A 26,115-nucleotide genomic window follows, 5' to 3' on the forward strand; every position below is an offset into this window, starting at 1 on the left:
TGATAGCTTTCTTTCTGCATTCCTTGGCTTGACAAACACAGAACCTATTCTGATTGTGATGGTTACGATTGTGTGTCACATTTACTGGGTCATGATTCTCACTTTTTTGGCAGTCATGTAAGGTTGTGATCATTTCTCTGATGAGATTTGATATGTGATCACCCCGGTGATGGGATCTGCTCTGAGTAGTGAATCAGTGGAAAAGGAGTTCCCTTGGGTAGGTGGCTGGCATCAAATATAAGCAGACATTCCGGTAAGGCTTGGGAGCTTTTTGCTCATTCTGGATCCTGGAGCTGGCTTCTATTCATCTGACCTCTGGCTCTTGGGACTTGAGTTAGCAGCTTACGTAGGGTCTTGCCTGCTGATCTGGGGATTCATCAATCTTCACAGCCTGTGAGAAAGTGCCCTGCTCTCCAACCTGCCAATCTTGGGTTCGCTAGCTCTAGCAGCTAGCGACTTCCTTTGGGATCTACCTTATGTGGGGTTCGATGAGCACCTTGGATGTATATCTTCTTGTCTTTCACGATATCGGGGAAGCTTTCTGCCAACAAATCTTCAACAATTCTCTCTATTTTCTTTTGTCCCTTCCTGTTCTGGTACTCCAATGACTTGTATGTTATTTCTCTTGATAGAGTCCCACATGATTCTTAGGGTTTCTTCGTTTTTTTTTTTAATTCTTTTATCTGATTTTTCTTTGAATATATTGGTCCATGTGTTTTATCTTCAATCTCACTAGTTCTGACTTCTACATGCTCAATTCTGCTCTTCTGACTTTTATTCTGTTGTCAAATTCTGAAATTTTATTGTTAATCTTCAAATCTCTGATTGCTGTGTCTCTAGGGATTCTTCCAGCCTATGAAATTTGTCAATATGGTCTTGAATAACCTTAGTTTCCTCAACTGCTTTATATATGTGTTCCTTGCCTTTTTGTGCGTTTTGTCTGATCTCCTTCCTGACCTCTTAAAGAGTTCATATATATTAATCTGTTGCATTCTACCCCTGGTAATTCCAGGAATATATCCTCGTCTGGAAGATTCCTTGATTCTTTGTTTCGGGAGCTTTTGAAGCAACCATGATCTGCTTCTTTATGTGATTTGATATTGACTGTTGTCTCCAAGGCATCTATAAGCTATTGTATCAGTTTATTTTATGTTTGCCTACTTGTCCTAGCTTCTTAATTTGTTTTCTTTTGATATGGCCAAATAGCTGCTTGAGTAAGTGTGATTATTTGCACCTTTGAAGCCCTAACATCCTGTCACCGGATGGTTAGACCTGCTACCAGTTATATGGGCCTGGAAGTCCATTCACTTTTCTTGTATGGATTCGCTCAGATGTCAAGGTAGCCGGTCACCGAGTGTGTGGTGTGAGTTCTCACCTACAGTCCTCAAGGGGCGAGGGTGATTGGTGTAGGCATAGGTATCTGGTTGCAGCAAAGGGTCATGCTCTGAGCAAGGCAGGGGGCTGACAACTGTCCCCTGCGTGTCTGTGAGGAAAGCACATCCCTCTTGCTTAGAGCACACTGGTGGTTTGGTTCTGCGGCTGGACCAATGGGCACCCAGTGCTTTTGGCTGTAAGGACTGGGAGGCATCACTTACCCTTGGACCCCTGTTGCGGGTGACTAGTGGCATGGGTGGAGCCACCAGTCCTCAGGCCCCTGATGTGGGTAGGTGAGGGAAGACCATGCTTAATAGGCAGAGTGGTGTCCAACATCAAAAAAAACCCATCTCCTCTGCACAGCTAAAACAGTTGAAGTCAGACCTCAGGCACGTACACTGTTGTAGTCTGCCCACAAGGGCCTAAGCTCCTGAAATGGATCCACACAGGCCCGTGCAGGGGTGAAAGGCATCAAAGTCCATGGACTGTTTGTGCCTGGACAAGAGTCGCTTCTGCCTTTAGTTCCCAGCTTAGGGGAGCCGCCAGATTATTTTTTTTCCCCGTTTGTTAGTTTGTTCATCTTGCCTGGGAGAATGTCTCAGGATGCACAGGAAGACCTATCTCAAGCCCCCAAAAATTGACTGCCACTGAAACTGGCTTGGGGCCTAGGGCAGAGGGAGGAGAGATCAGATAAATAGAGAGTTCTTTCATAGGTGGTGCTATTTGATCTGCGCTGTACCTTTCACTTGTTTTTTCTGGTCTTTGTTCTAAGATGGATCCCCGGAAGTGTCTGCCATCTTGGCCCTGTTTCCCCACCTTAATAGTGTTCTGTTTCAAAGGTTCGAAGTTGAATGAGAAGCTGAGGTTTTCAAATAGCAGAACACAATTATTTTAGACAGCTACTAAAATTCTATCATGACCACTGATTTACATTGGGGGGAATGTAACATGTAGGCAGACTAAATTTGACTGTGAAAAAACAAACTGACAAATTTAATACCCATATTTTTTACTGATTATATTCCAGTATGATTGACAACTATTTTTTCTTTCACTGCCTAGGAAGTAGAAATTAAAACATAAGAGCTCCACTTTTAGAATGACAACCTGCGGACCCACACCTCAGTAAAACAAGGAAAGCTGGTGAAAAAATATTTAAAGATACAATCATTTAAGTGTCTGTAAATTGCCTTAAGGGTACACAGCAAATGAAGAAAACTAAGATAGTCTCTCTCTCTCCCCCTCAGCCTGAAATCAAGGCTGATAATATCCTCATTTCCTTCAGTGGCAATTTGAAGAGGCCGAATTTCTGCTGAGTGTAGCTGAAAGATGAGAGGTTCCCTTCCTCCACTAAGATTTTTCCTATAGGAAGGAGGCTGAGACTGGGGCTCAAATCATCTTCAGCCCAACTTTTTGTAAAGCACAGGGTTTCACACTAAGAGAGGAAGATAAGAAGACCAGAGACCATCATCTTGACAAGAGACCAGACTGTGGCTCAGGGAGTTTGCCAGAGAGGAGGAAGCAATCAAAAGAAAAGAGAGCTCTGAAGTTCTTCCCTAGAGCACTGCTTTCATTTAAGATCAAAATGCTAGGCCATAGGCCTCCTAGTGCATAAGAGAGAATGAGGGAAAGAGAGAGCTAATAAGATCCCTTCTGGGATGAGTATAAACCTTAAACACTGACCTCAAAAGTTACTCTTTCTGAAATTTGATTGGGCCAATCTGTTAAAAATAATATTGTAGCTAGACAGAATTAGTGCAAATAAAGCAGACAGGTTAACAGAGAGATCAGGACAAGAGACAATCAAAAACAGTTCTGCTAAAACCACTGTCACTCCAGGGTGACTGTACCTCAAAGGAGCAACACCAATGCCTTCACACATCAGGGGAAATAAATGTCACTACAGTAGCCATGTCACGAAAGAAATTGACATGCAAATGACAACAGAAACCAGCCCTTAAAGGGAAGGAAGATAACCAGTATCCAGAGTTGTGACAATATATTGCCTAAAATGTCGACTTTTTAATGGAAAAAAATGTGAGATATGCAAAGAAACAGAAACACAAGAGTCATACCCAAATTTTAGAAACCAGGCAACAGAAACTGTGAGAGGGACCATATATCATAGTTAATAGATGAAGACCTTGAAATATGCACTATAAATATCTTTAAAAAAAAATTCTTAAAGATATTTTAAAAAAAAGCCTGCAGGCAATGTTCATCCCATACAACTATTATATCAATAAAGGATAGAAATTATACCAAAGAATCAAATGAAAACTCTGGAGTTTCTATGTACAATAACAAAAATAAATCATTAGATCTGAATTAGCAGAAAAGTCGTGACTGTAAAGATATATAGAGATCATGAAATTCAAAGAACAATGAGAAAAGAGGTAAAGAAAGAAGGAACACAGCCTCAGAGAAATGTAGAAATGTTTTATAGCACCAGCATCTGCCTAACTGGCATACCAGAAGGACAAAAGAAATTTAAAAAAAGCAAGTAAAAATATTTGAAGAAACTGGCTTAAATTTTTCCAAATGTGCTGAAAAACAATCTATACATTCAAGAAGTTCAGTGTACTTGAAGTAGGATGAATGCAAAGGGGTCAATACCCAGGCACAACACTGAAAAAGTGCTGAAAGGCAAAGGCAACACGAATACATTGAAAGCAAAAAAAAAAAAAGATGCATCATGTGTTGTTGTTGTTGTTATTAGGTGCCCTCGAGTCGGTTCTGACTCATAGCATCCCTGTGCACAACAGAACAAAACGCTGCCCGATCCTGTGCCATCCTTATAATCATTGTTATGCCTGAGCTTATTTATTGTAACCACTGTGTCAATCCACCTCGTTGATGGTCTTCCTCTTTTCTGTGGACCCTGTACTTTGCCAAGCATGATGTCTCTCTGCAGGGACTGGTCCCCCCTGACAACATGTTCAAAGTATGTAAGACGCATTCTCACCATCTCTGCTCCTAAGGAGCATTCTGGTTGCACTTCTTCCAAGACAGATTTGTTCATTATTCTGGCAGTCCATGGTATTTCAATATTCTTTGCCAACACCACAATTCAAAGATGTCAGATCTTCAGTCCTCTTTATTCATTGCCCAGCTTTCACATGCATATGATGCAATTGAAAAGGCCATGCGTTGGGTCAGGAGAATCTTTGCTTTTCAACACTTTAGAAGGTCCTTCACAACAGGTTTACCCAATGCAGTGAATGTGTCTTTTGATTTCTTGACTGCTGCTCCAATGGCTGTTGTTTGTGGATCCAAGAAAATGAAATCCTTGACAACGTCAATCTTTGCTCTGTTTATTATGACGTTGCTTGTTGGTCCAGTTGTGAGGATTTTTTTTTATACTTTTTATTGTGCTTTAAGTGAAAGTTTACAAATCAAGTCAGTCTCGCACACAAAAACCCATATACACCTTGCTACACACTCCCAATTACTCTCCCCCTAATGAGACTGCCCGCACTCTCCCTCCACTCTCTCTTCTAGTGTCCCATTTCACCAGCTTCTAACTCCCTCCACCCCCTCATCTCCCCTCCAGGCAGGAGATGCCAACATAGTCTCAAGTGTCCACCTGATCCCAGAAGCTCACTCCTCACCAGCATCCCTCTCCAACCCATTGTCCAGTCCAATCCATATCTGAAGAGTTGCCTTCGGGAATGGTTCCTGTCCTGGGCCAACACAAGGTCTGGGGGCCATGACCACTGGGGTCCTTCCAGTCTCTGACCATTAAGTCTGGTCTTATGAGAATTTGGGGTCTGCATTCCACTGCTCCCCTGCTCCCTCAGGGTTTCTCTGTTATGTTCCCTGTAAGGGCAGTCATCAGTTATAGCCAGGCAACATCTACTTCTGGTCTCAGGATGATGTAGTCTCTGGTTCATGTGGCCCTTTGTGTCTCTTGGGCTCGTTATCACCTTTTGTCCTTGGTGTCCTTCATTCTTCTTTGATCCATGTGGGTTGAGACCAGTTGATGCATCTTAGGTGGCCACTTGCTCTTCAGAGTGGGTTGCAGAATGTTTTCTTAATAGATTTTATTATGCCAGTTGACTTAGATGTGCCCTGAAACCATGGTCCCCAGACCCCTCCCCCTGCTAAGCTGGCCTTTGAAGCATTCAGTTTATTCAGGAAACTGGTTTTGGTTTAGTCCAGTTGTGCTGACCTCCCCTGTATTGTGTGCTCTTTCCCTTCACCTAAAGTAGTTCATATCTACTATCTAATTAGTGAATGCCCCTCTCCCACCCTCCCTCCTTCCCCCTTCTCGTAACCACAAAAGAGTATTTTGTTCTCAGTTTAAATTATTTCTCAAGTTCTTATAATAGTGGTCTTATACAACATTTGTCCTTTTGCAACTGACTGATTTCACTCAGCATAATGCCTTCCAGGTTCCTCCATGTTATAACACGTTTCACAGATTCCTCACTGTTCTTTATTGATGTGTAGTATTCCATTGTGTGAATGTACCATAATTTATTTATGCATTCATCCGTTGGTGGGCACCTTGGTTGCTTGCATCTTTTTGCTGTTGTAAACAGTGCTGCAATAAACATGGGTGTGCATGTATCTGTTCATGTAAAGGCTCTTATTTCTCTGGGGGTATATTCCAAGGAGTGGGATTGCTGGATCGTATGGTAGTTCTATTTCTAGCTTTTTAAAGAAGCGCCAAATCAATTTCCAACGTGGTTGTACCATTGCACATCCCCACCAGCAGGGTGTAAGTGTTCCCATCTCTCCACAGCCTCTCCAACATTTATTATTTTGTGTGTTTTGGATTAATGCTAGCCTTGTTGCAGTGAGATGAAATCTCACTGTAGTTTTGATCTGGATTTCTCTAATGGCTAATGATGGCGAACATTTCGTCACATATCTGTTAGCTACCTGAATGTCTTCTTTAGTGAAGTGTCTGTTCATATCTTTGCCCATTTTTTAATTGGGTTATTTGTCTTTTTGCAGTTGAGTTTTTGCAGTATCGTGTAGATTTTAGAGATCAGGCGCTGATCAGAGATGGCATAGGTAAAAACTTTTTCCCAGTCTGTAGGTAGTCTTTTTACTCTTTTGGTGAAGTCTTTGGATGAACATAGGTGTTTGATTTTGGGGAGCTCCCACTTATCTAGTTTTTCTCCTACATTCTTTATAATGGTTTGTATACTGTTTATGCCATGTATTAGGGCTCCTAGCGTTGTCCCTATTTGTTCTTCCGTGATCTTTATTGCTTTAGATTTTGTATTTAGGCCTTTGATCCATTTTGAGCTCGTTTTTGTGCATGGAGTGCGGTATGGGTCTCGTTTCATTTTTTTGCAGATGGATATCCAGTTCTGCCAGCACCATTTGTTAAAAAGACTGTCTTTTCTCCATTTAACGGTTCTGGGGCATTTGTCAAATATCAACTGCTCATATGTGGATGGATTTATGTCTGGATTCTCAATTCTGTTCCATTGGTCCATATATCTGTTGTTGTACCAGTACCAGGCTGTTTTGACTACTGCAGCAGTATAACAGGTTCTAATCAGGTAAAGTAAGGCCTCCCGTTTTGTTCTTCTTTTTCAGTAATGCCTTATTTATCCAGGGCCTCTTTCCCTTCCATGTGAAGTTGGTGATTTGTTTCTCCATCTCATTAAAGAATGTCCTTGGGATTTGGATTGGAATTGCATTAAATGTATAGACCACTTTTGGTAGAATAGACATTTTTGTAATGTTAAGTCTTCCTATCCACAAGCAAGGTATGTGCTTCCACTTATCTAAGTGTCTTTTGGTTTCTTGCAGAAGTGTACTGTAGTTTTCTTTGTATAAGTCTTTGTATCTCTGGTAATATTTATTCCTAAGTATTTTATCTTCTTGGGGGCTACTGTAAATGGTATTGATTTGGTGATTTCCTCTTCAATGTTCTTTTTGTTGGTGTAGAGCAATCCAACTGATTTTTGTATGTTTATCTTGTATTCTGATACTCTGCTGAACTCCTCTATTAGTTTCAGTAGTTTCCTGGAGGATTCCTTAGGGTTTTCTGTGTATAAGATCATGTCATCTGCAAATACAGATACTCTGACTTCTTCCTTTCCAATCTGGATGCCCTTTATTTCTTCATCCAGCCTAACTGCTCTGGCTAGGACTTCCAGCACAATGCTGAATAAGAGTGGTGATAAAGGGCGTCCTTGTCTGGTTCCCGATCTCAATGGGAATGTTTTCAGGCTCTCTCCATTTAGGGTGATGTTTGCTGTTGGCTTTGTAACCCAGTGGAAAAAGCCTTTATTATGTTGGGGAATTTTCCTTCTATTCGTATTCTTTGAGAGTTTTTATCATGAATGAGTGCTGAACTTCGTCAAATACCTTTTCTACATCAATTGGGAAAATCATGTGATTCTTTTGTTTTGTTTTGTTTATGTGGTGGATTATATTAATTGTTTTTTGAATGTTGAACCATCCCTGTGTACCTGGTATGAATCCCACTTGGTCACGGTGAATTATTTTTTTCATATGTTGTTGAGGATTTTTGCATCTACATTCATGAGGGATATAGGTCTGTAATTTTCTTTTTTTGTGATGTCTTTACCTGGTTTTGGTATCAGGGAGATGGTGGCTTCATAGAATGAGTTAGGTAGTGTTCCGTCATTTTCTATGCTTTGAAATACCTTTAGTAGTAGTGGTGTTTACTCTTCTCTGAAAGTTTGGTAGAACTCTGCAGTGAAGCTGTCCAGACCAGGGCTTTTTGTTGTTGTTGTTGTTGGGAATTTTTTGATTACCTTTTCAATCTCTTCTTTTGTTATGGGCCTATTAAGTTGTTCTACCACCCTTTGTGTTAGTTTAGGTAGGTAGTGTGTTTCTAGGAATTCATCCATTTCTTCTAGGTTTTCAAATTTGAGAATAGTTTTTCATAGTAATCTGATATGATTCTTTTAATTTCAGTTGGGTCTGTTGTACTATCGCCCCTCTCATTTCTTATTTGGGTTATTTGCTTCCTCTCCTGTTTTTCTTTTGTCAGTTTGGCCAGTGGTGTATCAATTTTTTTTTACTTTTTTCAAAAAACCAGCTTTTGGTCTTGTTAATTCTTTCAATTTTTTTTCTGTTTTCTATTTCATTTAGTTCAGCTCTTGTTTTTATTATTTCCTTTCTTCTGGTGCCTGTGGTTTTCTTTTGTTGCTCCCTTTCTATTTGTTCAAGTTGTAGGGACAATTCTTTGATTTTGGCCCTTTCTTCTTTCTGTCTGTGTGTATTAATATGCATGGCCTCTGAGCACCCCTTTTGCTGTGTCTTAAATGTTCTGCTAGGAAGTGTTTTCATTCGCATTGGCTTCTATGAATTTCTTTATTCCATTCTTAATATCTTCTATAATCCAGTCTTTTTTGAGCAGGGTATTGTTCAGTTTCCAAGTGTTTCATTTCTTTTCCCTGCTTTTCCTATTATTGAGTTCCACTTTTATGGCCTTATGGTCAGAGAAGATGCTTTGTAATATTTCAATGTTTGGATTCTGCCAAGTCTTGCTTTATGACATAACATGTGGTCTATTCTAGAGAATGTTCCATGTGTACTAGAAAAGAAAGTATACTTGGTTGCCGTTGGGTGGAGTGTTCTGTATATGTCTATGCGGTCAAGTTGATTGATTGTGGCATTTAGATCTTCCATGTCTTTATTGAGCTTTCTGGATGTCCTGTCCTTTGCTGAAAGTGGTGTTTTGAAGTCTTCTACTACTGTCGTGGAGCTGTCTGTCTCACTTTTCAATGCTGATAGAGTTTGTTTTATGTATTTTGCAGCCCTGTTATTGGATGCATATTTCATATGGTTATATCTTCTTGGCGTATTGTCTCTTTAATCATCATATAGTGTCTTTCCTTATCCTTTCTGATGAATTTATCTTTAAAGTCTATTTTGTCAGAAATTAGTATTGCCACTCCTGCTCTTTTTTGATTATTGTTTGCTTGATATATTTTTTTGCATCCTTTGAGTTTTAGTGTGTTTGTGTCTCTAAGTCTAAGGTGTGTCTCTTGTAGGCAGCATATAGAAGGATCTTGTTTTTCAATCCATTCTGCCACTCTCTGTCTCTTTATTGGTGCATTTAGTCCATTTACATTCAGGGTAATTCTGGATAGGTATGAATTTAGTGGTATCATTTTGTTGTCTTTTTCTGTGTGTTGACAGTTTCTTTTTCTCACTTGATTTTATGTCCTGAGTAGATTTTCTTTATATATTGTCGTTTCCTCATGTCTGTTGTTGTTTTTGTTTCTGATGAGTCTCTATTTTTTTCTTGTATTTTATTTTGATGGGCAGGGTAGTTTGCCTCCTTTGTGGTTAGCTTATTATCTACCGCTATTCCTCTAAATTTAAACCTGTTTTTTTTTTTTTTCTTGGCATCACCGTATCCTCTCCATATGGAAGATCTACACTTAAGTTTCTTAGTCCCTCTTTATTGTTTTAATGTTGTCTTCTTTTATATAATAACATTGCTGTTACCCTGTTTTCAGCTTTTATTTTTTTTTTTTTTAAATCTTGCTTTGGGTTTTTTGATTTCCCTGTGTCAGTTGACTTCTGGTCGCTCTTGCCAGTGTTCTAGTCTTGGGTCGATACCTGATATTATGGATTTTCTAACCAAAGAGCTCCCTTTAGTGTTTCTTTTAGTTTTGGTTTGGTTTTTACAAATTCCCTAACCTTTGTTTATCTGGAAGTGTCCTAATTTCACCTTCACATCTGAGAGACAGTTTTACTGGAAGTATGATTCTTGGATGGCAGTTTTATTCGTTCAGTTTTTTATGGAAGTCATCCCATTGCCTTCTTGCCTGCATGCTTTCTGCCTAGTAGTCTGAGCTTATTCTTATTGGCTCTCATTTGTAGGTGACTTTTCGTTTATCCCTCGTTGCTCTTAAAATTTTCTTTATCTTTGGTTGTGGAAAGTTTGATTATAGTATGTCTTGGTGACTTTCTTTTAACGTCTACTTTATGTGGAGTTCGATGAGCATCTTGGATAGATATCTTCTCATCTTTCACAATATCAGGGAAGTTTTCTGCCAACGAATCTTCAACAATTCTCTCTGTATTTTCTATTTTCCCTCCCTGTTCTGGCACTCCAGTCATTCATACATTATTTCTCTTGGTAGAGTCCCAGATGATTCTTAAAGTTTCTTCATTTTTTAAAATTCTTTTACCTGATTTTTCTTCAAATATATTAGTGCCAAGTTCTTTATCTTCTAGTTCAGAAATTCTACCTTCTACTTGCTCAGTTTTGTTCCTCCGACTTTCTATTGAGTTGTCTACTTCTGTGATTTTATTGTTAATCTTCTGAATTTCTGATGGCTGTGTGTCTATGGATTTTTCCAGCATATTAAATTTTTCATTATGTTTTCTGAATAATCTTTCCAATTTCTTCAATTGCTTTATCTGCGTGTTCCTTGGCTTGTTGTACATATTGCCTCATTTCCTTCCTGATGTCTTGAAGGGTCTGTATATTAATGTTTTCTATTCTGGCTCTGGTAATTCCAGGAATGCACCTTCATCTAGACGATCCCTGGATTCTTTGTTTTGGGAGCTTGTTGAGGCAATCATGGTCTGTTTCTTTATGTGACTTGATATTGACTGTTGTCTCTGACCATCTATGTTATCGTATGAGTTTATGCTTGCTTACTGTGTCATAGTTTCTTGCTTTGTTTTGTTTTGATATACCCAAATATGGTTGAGTGAGCTAAGTGGATTATTTTCACCTTTGGAGCTCTGATATCCTGGCCCCAGATGGCTAGAGCTGTTATCAGGTATATCAGTCTAGAAGCCCATTCACTTGTCTTTTATGAATTCAGCTCAGGTGTCCAGGTAGCTGATCATCAAGTGTGTGGTACAGGCCCTCTCCTACAGTCTTAGAGGGACAGAGGTGACTGGCGTATGTACCGGTATGTGATTGCAGCAGGGGTGACACTTTGAACAAGCCAGGGGGCTGAGCACCAACCTCCGAGTATTCCTGAGGAACACGTATCCCTGTTCCCTAGAGTGTGCAGGGGGGTGGGCTCTGCAGAGGGAACATGGGCACCCAAAGTTTTTGGTTTTAAGTACTGCGAGGTACCAGCTATCCTTGGACCCCTGCCATGGGTGGCTGGGTGACCTGACTGGAGGTACCAGTCCTTAGGCCTCTGATGTGGGTAGGTCACTAGGCAAAGCAATGTCAAACATCAGACACCCACCTTTCTACTGCATAGTTGAAACGTTTGGAGTCTGCCAACAAGGGGCTATTCTACCGAAATAGGCCCACACAGGTCCATGCAGAAGGGAAAGCTGCTCGAAGATCACGGACCATTTATGCCTGGACAGGAGCCGCTCCTGTCCTGAGTTCCCCTAGTTAGCAGAGCTGGGAAATTATCTTTTCCCACAATTGCAATTTTTTTCCTTCTCCAAAGCCAGGACGATGGCTCTAGGTGCTCAACAGTGCCTATCTCAGGCCCAGGGAATTCAGCCACTGAAGCCGGCTAGGGGATGGGGGGCATTGTAAAATATACTCAAGTACTTAGCCTTTGCCAAGAATGCCGTCCTGGGGTTCCAGTGGTGTGAGCAGGCTGAGTGGCTGGCTGCTTCTCCCTGAGGAAACTGTGGCCTGCCCCTACTACCAACCTGCCACCATTGCTCAGGAACAGTGCCTGAGGGCTGTCTGTGATTCAGGTCCGGTAACTCTTCTCCACCCCTGAACGGTCTCTTCCTCTCCCTGCCCCTCCGTTCGTTTTCTAAGGTTGCCTTTGAAGCTCAGGGCTCCCAGTTTGTCACAAATATACTCGTTTCACTTGTTTTTGGGGGGGTTTGTTATAAAGAGGGGTTACTGGAACCCTCTGTCTATTCCGCCATCTTGCCTCTGCCTTGGATTTTTGTTTTCTTTATGTTGAGCTGCAATCCATACTGAAAATTTTGGTCTCTGATCTTCATCAGTAAGTGCTTCAAGTACTCTTCGCTTTCAGCAAGCAAGGTTGTATCATCTTCATCACCCAGGTTGTTAATGAATCTTCCTCCAATTCTGATGCCCTGTTCTTCTTCATATAGTCCAGCTTCTTGGGTTATTTGTTCTGCATACAGATTAAATAGGTATGGTGAAAGAATACAACCCTGATGCACACCTTTCCTGACTTTAAACCAATCAGTATCCCCTTGTTCTGTCCGAACAACTGCCTCTTGGTCTATGTAAAGCTTCCTCATGAGCACAATTAAGTGTTCTGGAATTCCCATTCTTCACAGTGTTATCCATAGTTTGTTTTGATCCACACAGTCGAATGCCTCTGCATAGTCAATAAAACGCAGGTAAACATCCTTCTGGTATTCTCTGCTTTCAGCCAGGATCCGTCCAACATCAGCAATGATATCCCTGGTTCCACATCCTCTTCTGAAACCGGCCTGAATTTCTGGCAGTTCCCTGTCCATATACTGCCGTAGCCGTTTTTGAACGATCTTCAGCAAAATTTTGCTTGCATGTGATACTAATGATATTGTCCTATAATTTCCACATTTGGTTGGATCACCTTTCTTGGGAACAGGCATAAATATGGATCACTTCCAGTCAGGTGGCCAGAGAGGTGTCTTCCATATTTCTTAGCACAGACGAGTGAGCACCTCCAGTGCTGCATCTGTTTGTTGAAACATCTCAATTGATATTCCATCAATTCCTGGAGCCTTGTTTTTTTGCCAGTCCCTTCAAAGCAGCTTTGACTTCTTTCTTCAGTACCATTGGTTCATGATCACATGCTGCCTCTTGAAGTGGTTGAAGATGAACTAATTTTTTTTGGTATAATGACTTCGTATCCCTTCCATCTTCTCTTGATGCTTCCTGTGTTGTTTAATATTCTCTGCATAGAATCCTTCACTATTGCAACTTGAGGCTTGAATTTTTTCCTCGGTTCTTTCAGCTTGAGAAATGCCGAGCATGTTCTTCCCTTTTGGTTTTCTATCTTTTACTCTTTGCATACGTCATTGCAATACTTTACTTTGTCTTTTCGAGCTGCCCTTTGAAGTCTTCTGTTCCGCTCTTTTACTTTCTTCATTTCTTCCTTTTGCTTTAGCTGCCTGGCATTCATGAGCAAGTTTCAGAGTCTCCTCTAACATCCATCTTGGTCTTTTCTTTCTTTCCTGTGTTTTCAGTGATGTCTTGCTTTCTTCATATATGATGTCCTTGATGTCATTCCCAACTCATCTGATCTTCGGTCACTAGTGTTCAATGTGTCAAATCTGTTCTTCAGATGGTCTCTCAATTCAGGTGGGATACACTCAAGGTCACATTTTGGCTCTCTTAGACTTGCTGTGATTTTCTTCAGTTTCAGCTTGAACTTGCATATGAGCATTTGTTGGTCTGCTCCACAGTCAGCCCCTGGCCTTGTTCCTTCTGACAACATTGAGCTTTTCCATCGTCTCTTTCCACAGATGTAGTTAATTTAATTTCTGTGTGTTTCATCTAGTGAGGTCCGTGTGTATAGTCACCGTTAATGTGGTGAAAGAAGGTATCTGCAGTGAAGAAGTTGCTGGTCTTGTGAAATTGTATCATTTGATCTCCGGCATTGTTTCTGTCCCCAAGGCCGTAATTCCAGTTACCAATCCTTCATCTTTGTTTCCAACTTTTGCATTCCAATCACCAGTAATTATCAATGCCTCCTGATTGCATGTTTGATCAGTTTCAGAGTGTAGTAGCTGATAAAAATGTTCTATTTCTTCCTCTTTGGCCTTAGTGCTTGATGCATAAATTTGAATAATAATTATATTAACTGGTCTTCCTTATATATGTATGATATTATCCTATCAGTGACAGTGTTGTACTTCAGGATAGATCTTAAAATGTTCTTTTTGATTATGAATGCAACACTATTCCTCTTCAAGTCGTCATTCCTGGCATAGTAGAGTATATGATCGTCCCATTTCAAGTGGCCAGTAACAGTCCATTTCAGCTCACTAATGCCTAGGATATCCATGTTTATCCCTTCCATTTTTCTTGGGCGGGGCAATTTCCAAGTTTCCTAGATTCATACTTTGTACATTCCATATTTCGATTATTCATGGATGTTTGCAGCTGTTTTTTCTCATTTTGAGTCATGCAACATTAGCAAATGAGGGTCCCAAAACTTTACTCCATCCACATCATTAAGGTCGACTCTACTTTGAGGAGGCAGCTCTTCCCCAGTCATCTCTTGAGTGCCTTCCAACCTGGGGGGCTTATCTTCTGGCACTGTATCAGAGAATGTTCTGCTGCTATTCATAAGATTTTCCCTGGCTAATGCTTTTCAGAAATAGTCTACACGGTCCTTATTCCTAGTCTTAGTCATGTATTATAAAACTAATAACTGACTTCTCAGTAGAAAATAATGAAGGTCAGTAGGCAATGAGGTGACATATTCAATGTCCTGAAAGAAAAACTGTCCACCAAGAATCTTATATGAATCAAAATTATCTTTTAAGATGAAGACAAAATAACGATATTTCCAGATAAATGAAAACCAGAATAATCTCTTGCAAGCTGACCTGTTTTAGAAGAAATAAAATTTTGAGGCTATAAACAAGTAAAGCAAAATGGAAATCTAAATCTATATCAAAACACAAAGAGCACTACTAAAGGTAATTATAGAATTATAAAATACAGTATAAATGCATGTATGTCTACTCTTTGGTGATTTGAAACACAATTGTATAAAACAATACGTATATACTAGTGTTATTTGCTCTATAACGTATAGAAAGGCGGTATATTTAACGGTGGGCACAGGCAGGAGGTGCATGGATGCGGTTATGTGGGTTAGAGATGATACCCTGAACGCACAAGAACAAGTGAAGAGAACGTGAAATTGTAAGTAAGAAAGTAAATAGAACAAACTCTATAAATAGATGCATTTTTTTTTCTGACTTCTTTATAGACCTATAAAGACATTTAAAGTAACAATTAAAACAGTGTGTTGCTGGTTATGTAACATACACACGTACAGTATGTATAACAATACTAGCACAAATAGCAAGAAGAAGAAATACAGCCACACAGGATTAATGTTTGTATATTTCACTGCAATTAAGTCTAAATCTGAAGTACATTCTCATTAGTTAAGATGTATATAGTAAGCCTTAAAGAAACTACCAAAAATAATTCAAAAACACAGTGAAAAAATCATTAAAGACATAAAAATGTTAAGTAGAAAATATTAATGCAAAATAAACCAGTAAAAGAGAAACATAGGAACAAAAGAACATGAGACATTTAGAATACAAAAAGAAAAATAGCAGTAAAAATCCAACTGTATCAATAATAATACTGAATTTGAATGGATTAAACACAGTCAGCCCTCCATGTCCAGGGGTTCTACATCTGTGGATTCAACCAACTGCGGATCAAAAATATTCAGGGAAAAAAACACAGACAAGTTTCAAAAAAGCAAAACTTGAATTTAGCATATGCCTGAAAACTACGCCAAATCCATGCAAATGAATTGATGTGTAGGCATAATCTACTGTAGCCTCCCACCATTTCACAGATCCTCAGTCTCTTTCCAACCCTGGTTGTTTGAGCATCATTCATCTTGTATCTCGAGAGTTAGATACTTTTGTGCGCTTTGATTCTGTGAAAGAACTGCTCCTAAAAAGCAATGAAGTGGTCAGACCAACCCCTCAAAGGCTAAGTGTGAGGGGGTTGAGGAGAGCGAGAGGAAGAAGCTTAAGGCTAATAACGAATGACTGGCTAGCTATGTAAAGTGCTGCAGCCTCAAGAACTTAAAGATCAGGGGCGAAATGCCACGGGCTGATGCCCGGACACCATCAGCTCAAGAAACTCACAGAACAGAAGGGCTACATTCCAGAGCAAGTCTTCAGTTGTGGTGAAACAACTATTTACATAGCATTTGCATTCTATTAGGTATTGTAAGTAAACTGGGGATGATTTAAAGTATGTGGAAGTCTGTGCATAGGTTATATGCAAATGCTGCACTATAAAAGGGCCTTCAGCATCTGCAGATTTTGGTATCCATGCGGGTCCTGCAACCAATACCCACATACCAAAGAATAGCTGCACTATCAAAAGACAGAGATTAGTAAGATGGCAGTGTGAGCAGATCTAAGATCCTGACCCTTGCCACAAGAACACCAGTAAAAGACAAGGATGAATCATATGGTAGAAAAAGCACTCTTCCAATACCCTCTCTCCCCTTACTAGGATGACCCATTGGTCTAATAGGCACCCCATGTTACCAGCCATTCCATGGATCTTCTGTGCACTGAAAAGTGCCCAAGGTCTCTCTCCAAAACCAAAAGCATATATATCCTGGGTGGACTATTCAGGGTGTCTCCACTGCTCCTTTTCTTACCATAATATGACTAAGATTGGCCATATATCATTATAGGCCCATCAGGGTGGACTGTTCAGGGTGCACTAACCCTCACCCTCCCAGTGCAGCAAGCACGGACCACAGTGGATCAAGAGCTGCCTCACACTATCAGCTGGTGAAGAAAACTGCCAAACCATGGGAAAGACCCCTGATTTCTGGCCACAAAACCAAAACCACAGATTACCTGGGTGGACCGCTTAAAGTGCCCTCATCCCTCTCTCTCTCTGCATAACAGAGGAATGACACTACTGTTCCGGAAGCCCCCCTACACCATCATCCAGTGCACAGAATTTTGTGTTCACTAAGAAGGGTTCCTGACCTCTGGCTCTAGAAGGCAAAGCATAAATGTCCCAGATGGACTGTTCAGGATGCCCCATTCCTCTTAGTGCAGTAGATCAATAGCTCTAGCATCCCAGTAGTCACTGTATGCCAGCAACTGGAACATGGAACTCTTGTGCAATGGAGAGAGGCCTAGGTCTAAACTAAAAGCAGACTATTTAAGATCAGTGTTGAAAACACCGTAAAATTGGTGATGTAAGGAAGCCCAACACTTGGTAAAATTCTAATGTCCTGGTTTCATCAAAAAATCATGAGGACAGATGCTTCCAGTGAGCCCTCTTTACAACAAAGACAAAAAAAAAAAAGTGAAATGAGTGTATTTATGACAAGCTAGGAGCCCTGAGCATCAAAACCAAGCTTAGAAAACGAATTGAGGGGCAGGGAGAGGAAGAGACAGTTCAGAATCTGGAGTGGAGTAACCAGACCTGAATCACGGGAAGTCCTCAGGCACGATTCCCAGGATGGCGGCAGCAGGTTAGTACTAGCATTCAGCAGCAGTTTCCTGTGAGAGAAGCAGCCAGCCCAACAGCCTACTCACACCGATGGCACCAGAGAAGAACAGTGCTCTTGGAAAAAGTTAAGTACTTGCGTATATTTTACCATACCCCACCAGACCTCCGTTCCCAAGACGGTAACAGTGGCTGACGTCACTGGGCCTGAGATAGGCCCTGTTGAGCACCTAGACCCGTCCTCCCAGGCTTGGAGAAGGAGTAAATTTGCAATTGCAGGAAAAGGTAATTTGCCAGCTCCACTAACTGGCGGAGCTAAGGACAGAAGCAGCTCCTGTCCAGGTATAAATGGTCCGTAGACTTTGAGTACCTTTTCCCTCTGCATGGACCTGTGTGGGCGTATTTCAGGAGAATAGGCCCTTGTTGGCAGACTACAACCGTTTCACCTGTGAGACGGAGAAGTGGGTGTTTGATGTTTGACATTGCCTGTTAAACAGGGTACTCACCTATCCACATCAGGCGCCTAAGGACTCGTGGCCCCACTCAGGTCACCCAACCACCTACTACAGGTGTCCAAGGCTAACTGGTACCTCTCAGTCCTTACAACCAAAAACATTGCATGCCCATGGTCTGTCTGCAGAACCTACCCAACTGTACACTCTAGGGAACAGGGACACGCTTTCCTCAGAGACACGTGTGGGGTGATTCTCAGCCCCCTGCCTTGTTCAGAGACTGACCCCATGTTGCAACCAGATACCAGTACCTACACCAATCACTTCTGCTCCTCTAAGACTGTAGGACACACACTTGATGATCAGCTACCTGGACACTCGAGCTGAATTCGTACAGGAAAAGTGAATGGCCTCCTAGGCTGATATGCCTGATAACGACTCTAGCCATACAGGGACAGGACATCAGAGCTCCAAAGGCGAAAATAATCAAGCTAGCTCACTCAACCAACATGTTTGGGTATATCAAAACAAAACAAAGAAGGTACGACACAGTAAGCAAGCATAAACTAATATAATAACATAGACGGTCAGAAACAACAGTCAATATCAAGTCACGTAAAGAAACAGGCCGTGTTCGCCTCAACAAGGTCTGAAAACAAAGAATCCAGGGATCTTCTAGATGAACGTGCATTCCTGGAATTACCAGAGCCAGAATAGAAAACATTAATGTACAGACCCTTCAAGACATCGGGAAGGAAATGAGGCAATATGTAGAACAAGCCAAGGAACACGCAGATAAAGCAATTGAAGAAATTAGAAAGATTATTCAGGAACATAATGAAAAATTTAATATGCTGGAAAAATCCATAGACACACAGCCATCAGAAATTCAGAAGATTAACAATAAAATTACAGGAGTAGACAATAGAAAGTCAGAGGAACAAAACTGAGCAAGTAGAAGGCATAATTTCTGAACAGTAAATTCATACCTATCCAGAATTACGCTGAATGTAAATGGACTAAATGCATCAATAAAGATACAGACAGTGGCAGAACAGATTAAAAAACACAATCCTTCTATATGCTGCCTACAAGAGACACACCTTAGACACAAACAAAAACTGAAAGAATAGAAAAAAATATATCAAGCAAACAACAATCAAAAAAGGGTGGGAGTGGCAATATTAATTTCTGATGAAACAGACGTCAAAGTTAAATCCATCATAAAGGATAAGGAAGGACACTATATAATGATTAAAGGGACAATATACCAAGAAGATATAACCGTATTAAATACTTATGCACCCAATAACAGGGCTGCAAGATACATAAAACAAACTCAGCCTTAGAAAGTGAGATAGATAGCTCCACAGTAACAGTAGGAAACTTCAACACACCACTTTTGGTGAAGAACAGGACATCAAGAAAGAAGCTCAGTGAAGACACAGGAGATCTAAATGCCGCAGTACACCAACTTGACGTTATAGACATGTACAAAACACTCCACCGAAGAGCAGCCAAGTTTACTTTCTTTTCTAGAGCACATGAAACATTCTCTAGAATAGAGCACATATTAGCTCATAAAGGAAGCCTTAGCAGAATACAAAACACTGAAATATTACAAACCATCTTCTCTGACAACAAGGCCATAAAAGTAGAAATCAATAACAGAAAAAGCAGAGAAAAAAATCAAACACTTGAAAACTGAACAATACCTGCTCAAAAAACAATGGATTATAGAAGACATTAAGGAGGGAACAAAGAAATCCATAGAATCCAATGAGAATGAAAACACTTCATATCAGAACCTTTGAGACACAGCAAAAGCAGTGCCCAGAGATCAATTTATTTCAATAAATGCGTGCCTCCAAAAAGAAGAAAGGGCCAAAATCAAAGAATTATCCCTACAACTTGAACAAATAAAAAGAGAACAACAAAAGAAACCATCAGGCACCAGAAGAAAACAAATAATAAAAATTAGAGTAGAACTAAATGAGATAAAAAACAGAAAAACAATCCAAAGGGTTAACAAGACCGAAAGCTGGCTCTTTGAAAAAATCAGGAAAATTGATAACCCACTGGCAAAACTGAAAAAAGCAAATCAGGAAAGGAAGCAAATAATCTGAATAAGAAATGAGAGGGGCGATATTACAGCAGACCCAACTGAAATTAAAGGAGTCATATCAGATTACTATGAAAAACTGTTTTGTAACAAATTTAAAAAAATAGAAGAAATGGGTGAATTCCTAGACACACTATCTAAACTAACACAAACAGAGGTAGAACAACTAAATAGACCCGTAACAAAAGAGATTGAAAAGGTAAGCAAAAAAAAAAAAAAACCAACAAAAAAAAGTCCTGGCCCAGAGGGCTTCACTCAGAGTTCTACCAGACTTTCAGAGAAGAGTTAACACCACTACTACTAAAGGTATTTCAGAGCACAGAAAAGAATGCAATACTCCCAAACTCATTCTTTGAAGGCACCATATCCCTGATAGGAAAACCAGGTACAGATACTACAAGAAAAGAAAATCACAGACCTATATCCCTCGTGAACGTAGATGTAAAAATCCTCCAAAAAATTCTAGCCAGTAGACTTTAACAACATATCAAAAACTAATTCACCGTGACCAAATGGGATTAATACGGGGTATGCAAGGATCGTTCAATATTAGAAAAACAATTAATGTCATCCATAACAGAAATAAAAGATAAGAATCACATGATTTTACCAATTGATGCAGAAAAGGCGTTTGAGAAATTTCAACACCCATTTATGATAAAAACTCAGCAAAACAGGAATAGAGGTAAAATTCTTCAACATAATAAATGGCATTTATACAAAGCCAACATAGTCCTAAGGGGAGAGAGCCTGAAAGCATTCCCCTTGAGATCGGGAACCAGAAAATAATGCCCTTTATCACCACTCTTATTCAACATTGTGCTGGGGGTCCTAGTCAGAGCAATTAGGCTAGACAAACAAACAGCGCCCACACTGGCAAGGAAGAATTAAAATTATCTCTATTTGCAGATGACATTATCTTATACACAGAAAACCCTAAAGAATCCTGAAGAAAGCTACTGAAACTAATAGAAGAGTTTAGCAGAGTATTGAGATACGAGATAAACATACAAAAATCAGCTGGATTCCCCTACGCCAACAAAAAGAACATCAAAGAGGAAATCACCAAATCAATACCATTTACAGTAACACCCAGGAAGATATAATAGTTAGCAATAAATCTTACTGGAAATGTGAAAGACTTATACAAAGAAAACTACAAAACACTTCTGCAAGAAACTGAAAGAGACCTACATAAGTGGAAAAACACACCTTGCTCATGGATAGGAAGACTTAACGTTATAAAAATGTCTGTTCTACCAAGAGCGATCTATAGATTTAATGCAATTCCAATCCAAATCCCAACGACATTCTTTAATGAGATGGAGAAACAAATCACCGACTTCATATGGAAGGGAACAAGGCCCCAGATAAATAAAGCGTTACTGAAAAAGAAGAACAAAATGGGAGGCCTTACTTTACCTGATTTTGTACCGGCACAGTATCAAAACAACCTGATACTGGTACAGCAACAGAGACCAATGGAACAGAGTTGAGAACCCAGACATAAATCCATCCACATATGAGCACTTGATATTTGACAAAGGCCCCAACACAGTTAAATGGGGAAAAGACAGTCTTTTTAACAAATGGTGCTGGCAGAACTGGATATCCACCTGCAAAAAAATGATCAACACCCATACCTCACTCCATGCACAAAAATGAGCTCAAAATGGATCAAAGACCTAAATATAAAATCTGAAATGGTAAAGATCATGGAAGAAAAAATAGGGACAATGTTAGAAGCCCTAACACATGGCATAAACGGTACACAAAACATTACTAACGATGCAGAAGAAAAACTAGATAACTGGGAGCTCTTAAAAATCAAACGCCTATGCTCATGAAAGACTTCACCAAAAGAGTGAAAAGTCTACCTACAGACTGGGAAAAAGTTTTTAGCTATGACATTGCCGATCAGCACCTGATCTCCAAAATCTGCATGATACTGCGAAAATCCACTGCGAAAAGACAAATAACCCAATTAAAAAACGGGGAGAAGATATGAACAGACACTTCACTGAAGAAGGCATTCATGTAGTTAACAGATACATGAGGAAATGCTCACAATCAATAGCCATTAGAGAAATGCAAATCAAAACTACAATGAGATTTCATCTCCCTCAATCAAGGCTGGCATTAACCCAAAAAACACAAAATAGTAAATGTTGGAAGGATTGTGGAGAGACTGGAGCACCTATACACTGCTGGTGAGAATGTAAAATGGTACAACCACTTTGGAAATTGATTTGGCGGTTCCTTAAAAAGCTAGAAGTAGAACTACCATACGATTCAGCAATCCCACTCTTTGGAATATATCCTAGAGAAATAAGAGCCTTTACACGAACAGATATATGCACACCCATGTTCATTGCAGCACTGTGTACAGTGCAAAAAGACGGAAGCAACCGAGGTGTCCATCAATGAATGAATGGACAAACAAATTATGGTATATTCACACAATGGAATACTATGGCTCAATGAAGAACAGTGATGAATCTGTGAAACATTTCACAACATGAAAGAATCTGGAAGGCATTATGCTGAGTGAAATTAGTCAGTTGCAAAAGGAGAAATATTGTATAAGACCACTTTTATAATATCTCGAGGAATAATTTAAACAGAGAAGAAAATATTCCTTGAAGGTTACGATGGGGGGGAGGGAGGGAGGGTGGGAGAAGGGTATTCACTAAGTAGATAGTATATAATCTGGGTGACAGGGAAGAACACAAAATACTGGCGAGGTCAGCACAACTGGACTAAACCAAAAGCAAAGAAGCTTCCTGTGTAAACTGAAAGCTTCGAAGGGCAGCGTAGCAGGTGCGAGAGTTTGGGGACCATGGTTTCAGGGGACATCTAAGTCAATTGGCATAATAAAATCTATTAAGAAAACATTCTGCATCCCACTTTGAAGAGTGGCATCTGGGGTCTTAAACGCTAGCAAGCAGCCATCTAAAATGCATCAGTTGGTCTCAACCCACCTGGATCAAAGGAGAATGAAGAACACCAAGGACACAAGGTGGTTACGAGCCCAAGAGACAGAAAGGGCCACATAAACCAGAGACTACATCAGCCTGAGACCAGAGAGCTAAATGGTGCCTGGCTACAACCGATATCTGCCGTGATAGGGAACACAACAGAGAACCCCTGATGGAGCAGGAGAGCAGTGGGATGCAGACCCCAAATCCGCATAAAAAGACCAGCCTTAATGGTCTGACTGAGACTGGAAGGACCCCGGTGGTCATGGCCCCCAGACCTTCTCTTGGCCCAGGACAGGAACCATTCCCAAAGCTAACTCTTCAGACATGGATTGGGCTGGAACAATGGGTTGGAGAGGAATGCTGATGAGGAGTGAGCTCCTTGTATCAGGTGGACACTTGAGACTATGTTGGCCTCTCCTGCCTCGAGTGGAGATGTGAGGGTAGAAGGGGTTAGAAACTGGCAAAATGGATACATAAAAGAGAGAGCGGAATGAGGGAGCAGGCTGTCTCATTAGGGAGAGACGAATTGGGAGTATGTAGCAAGGTGTACGTAAGTTTTTGTGTGAGAGACTGACTTAATTTGTAAACTTTTACTTAAAGCACAGTAAAATCATACAAACTCTCATTCATTGCTAGTAGTAATGTAGATTGGTACAGCAACTATGGAAAATGGTTTGGAAATCTGCAAAAAAATTAAACAGAATTAGCATATGACTCAAGAAACCCAATTGTATATGTATAAATTCAGAAGATATAAAGGCAAGAATGAAAACGGAAAGCTGCAGACCAATGTTAACTGCAGCACTTTCCATAAGAGCCAACAAGTAGAAATGATGTAAATGTCCATCAGTAGATGAATGAACACAATGTGGTATATACATGAAATGGGATATTACTCAGCTATAAATAGAAATGATGTCCTGATACATGCCACAACATGGATGAACCTTGAAAACATTAAGCTAAGTGAAATCAGTTAGTCACAAAAGAACAAATACTGTATGATCTCACTTAAATGTTAAACAAAAAATTATATCGAAATCAAAGATTAGTGGTGACCAGGAATGGAAGGTCAATGAAACGGGGAGTTTTTGCTTAGAGTTCACTGAGTCTAAGTTAATAGTGATGGAATAACTCAGGAACGGGCAGTGAATGGTTGCACAACATGCAATCAAGATTTATTACATATGTAAAAATCGGGAAATAGTTTGTATTTTCATCACAATTAAAATTTTGTAAAATAGCATTTACACACAATCCACACACACACAGAACCTGGAAATGAGGGCCCATTTGGGTGAACAAAATCAAGTGAGATACATTGTACTGATGTAAAAACAAATAATAAAGATACTGAAAGAATACAACAACATTAAAGGGGCTCAGACAAAAAAAAAAAACTATAGCAAAGAACAAAGGAAATTAGGAAAACTATGCATAAACAAAACTAGGAATAAAAAGAAAAGACACTACAAAAAAAAAAAAAGTAAAAGTACTGGAAATGAAAGGCAAAATAACCAAATGGAAAAATTTTAAAACTGATCCGAATTGGCAGAAGAACCAGCAATCCAGAAGATAAGCTAATTAAATTATGGAGGCTGAGGAACAGCAAAAGGGAAAGGCTCGAAACTGCTGAGCATCGTTTAAAGGAATTGTGGGAAAATATCAATTGAACTAACATAGGCATCATGAGAACCCCAGAAAAAGACTAAGGAGAGAAAAGGACATAAAGAACATTTTTAAAAATAGTGGCAGAAAGTGCCAAACCTGATGAAGGGCATGAATCTAAAAACCCAAGAAGAGCAATGAATTTCACTGAGACATATTACAATCAGGGTGTCAAGGACTAAAGAAAAAAAAAAAAAGCCATGAGAGGAGAAAAGAAGCAATGAGTCATAAACAAGAAATCCCCAATAAGACACTGTCAATTTGACCTCAAAAACTTGGGGAAAAGAAAGCAATGGAATAATATACTTAGAATGATTTTTGTAAAGACTCATCAATCAATAACACTATAGCCTATTAAACTGCCCTTCATGAACGAGAGAGAAATTAAGACATTCCAGATAAATAAGGTGAGAGGGTACAGATCCACTTGACTAACTCCATAAGAAATACCAAAAAGTGTCCTTCAGATACGGAAGAAAGGACACTACGAAGTAGCTCAAAGCTGTACACAGAAACAAAGATGTGTATTAAAGGTAATGTCTTGGGCAAGTTTAAGGTCCAGTTTTAACGTATTCATGCTTGATAATTTGAATTATATGTCCTTCATGATTTATAATGACAAATGCATAAAAATTGATACCAATTTATGTAACGGTGCATAATATTTAAGATGTAATTGATAAGAATATAAACAGGAGGTGGGAAGGAATGGGATAGGTATAGAGGTTTTGTATGTTTCTGCAGACAGTCGGTATCAATTCAAAACAAATAGGTATAAATACAAAATTTTAAATATAACCATCATGATGACCACAGAGGAAATATTTTTAAAATACAAACAAAAGGAAAGGAGAAGAGGATCAAAGGAATTCAGTATGAAAAACTAACAAAACAAAAAAGTCGACTGTATTCAGGCAAATGAGAGACAAAGAAGGTATACAATACATGCATACACAAATATCTAAAGCTCAGCCCTTCTTTATCAGTAATTACCATGAATGTAAACTGACTAAAAGTTCCAGTCAAAACGCAGAGAGTGGCAGAAGACAGAGAGATATGTAGATGGGTAGATAGGTAGGTAGGTAGATAGATAATATGTGAATGGACTAGTATTTCCAAGAAATATATCTTACACACAAAGACACAAATAGGTTGGAAGTGAAAAGATTAAAAAAATAAATAAATAAAATCCTATGAAAATTTAACCAAGAGAGTTGAGGTGGCAATTTTAATATCACCCACAATAAACGGTAAGTCTAAATCTGTTATGAGACAAAGAAGAATGTTACATGATGTTAAGAGTCAATTCGTTAAATTATAAATAGAAATGCACCTAGCATTAGAGCCCCGATATGAATAAAGCAATCACTAAAGAATTGAAGAAAGTCAATTCTGCAATTAGAGTTGAAGAGTTCAATATAC

Source organism: Loxodonta africana, chromosome Y (assembly GCF_030014295.1).
Source record: "Loxodonta africana isolate mLoxAfr1 chromosome Y, mLoxAfr1.hap2, whole genome shotgun sequence".
Taxonomy (NCBI): Eukaryota; Metazoa; Chordata; class Mammalia; order Proboscidea; family Elephantidae; genus Loxodonta; species Loxodonta africana.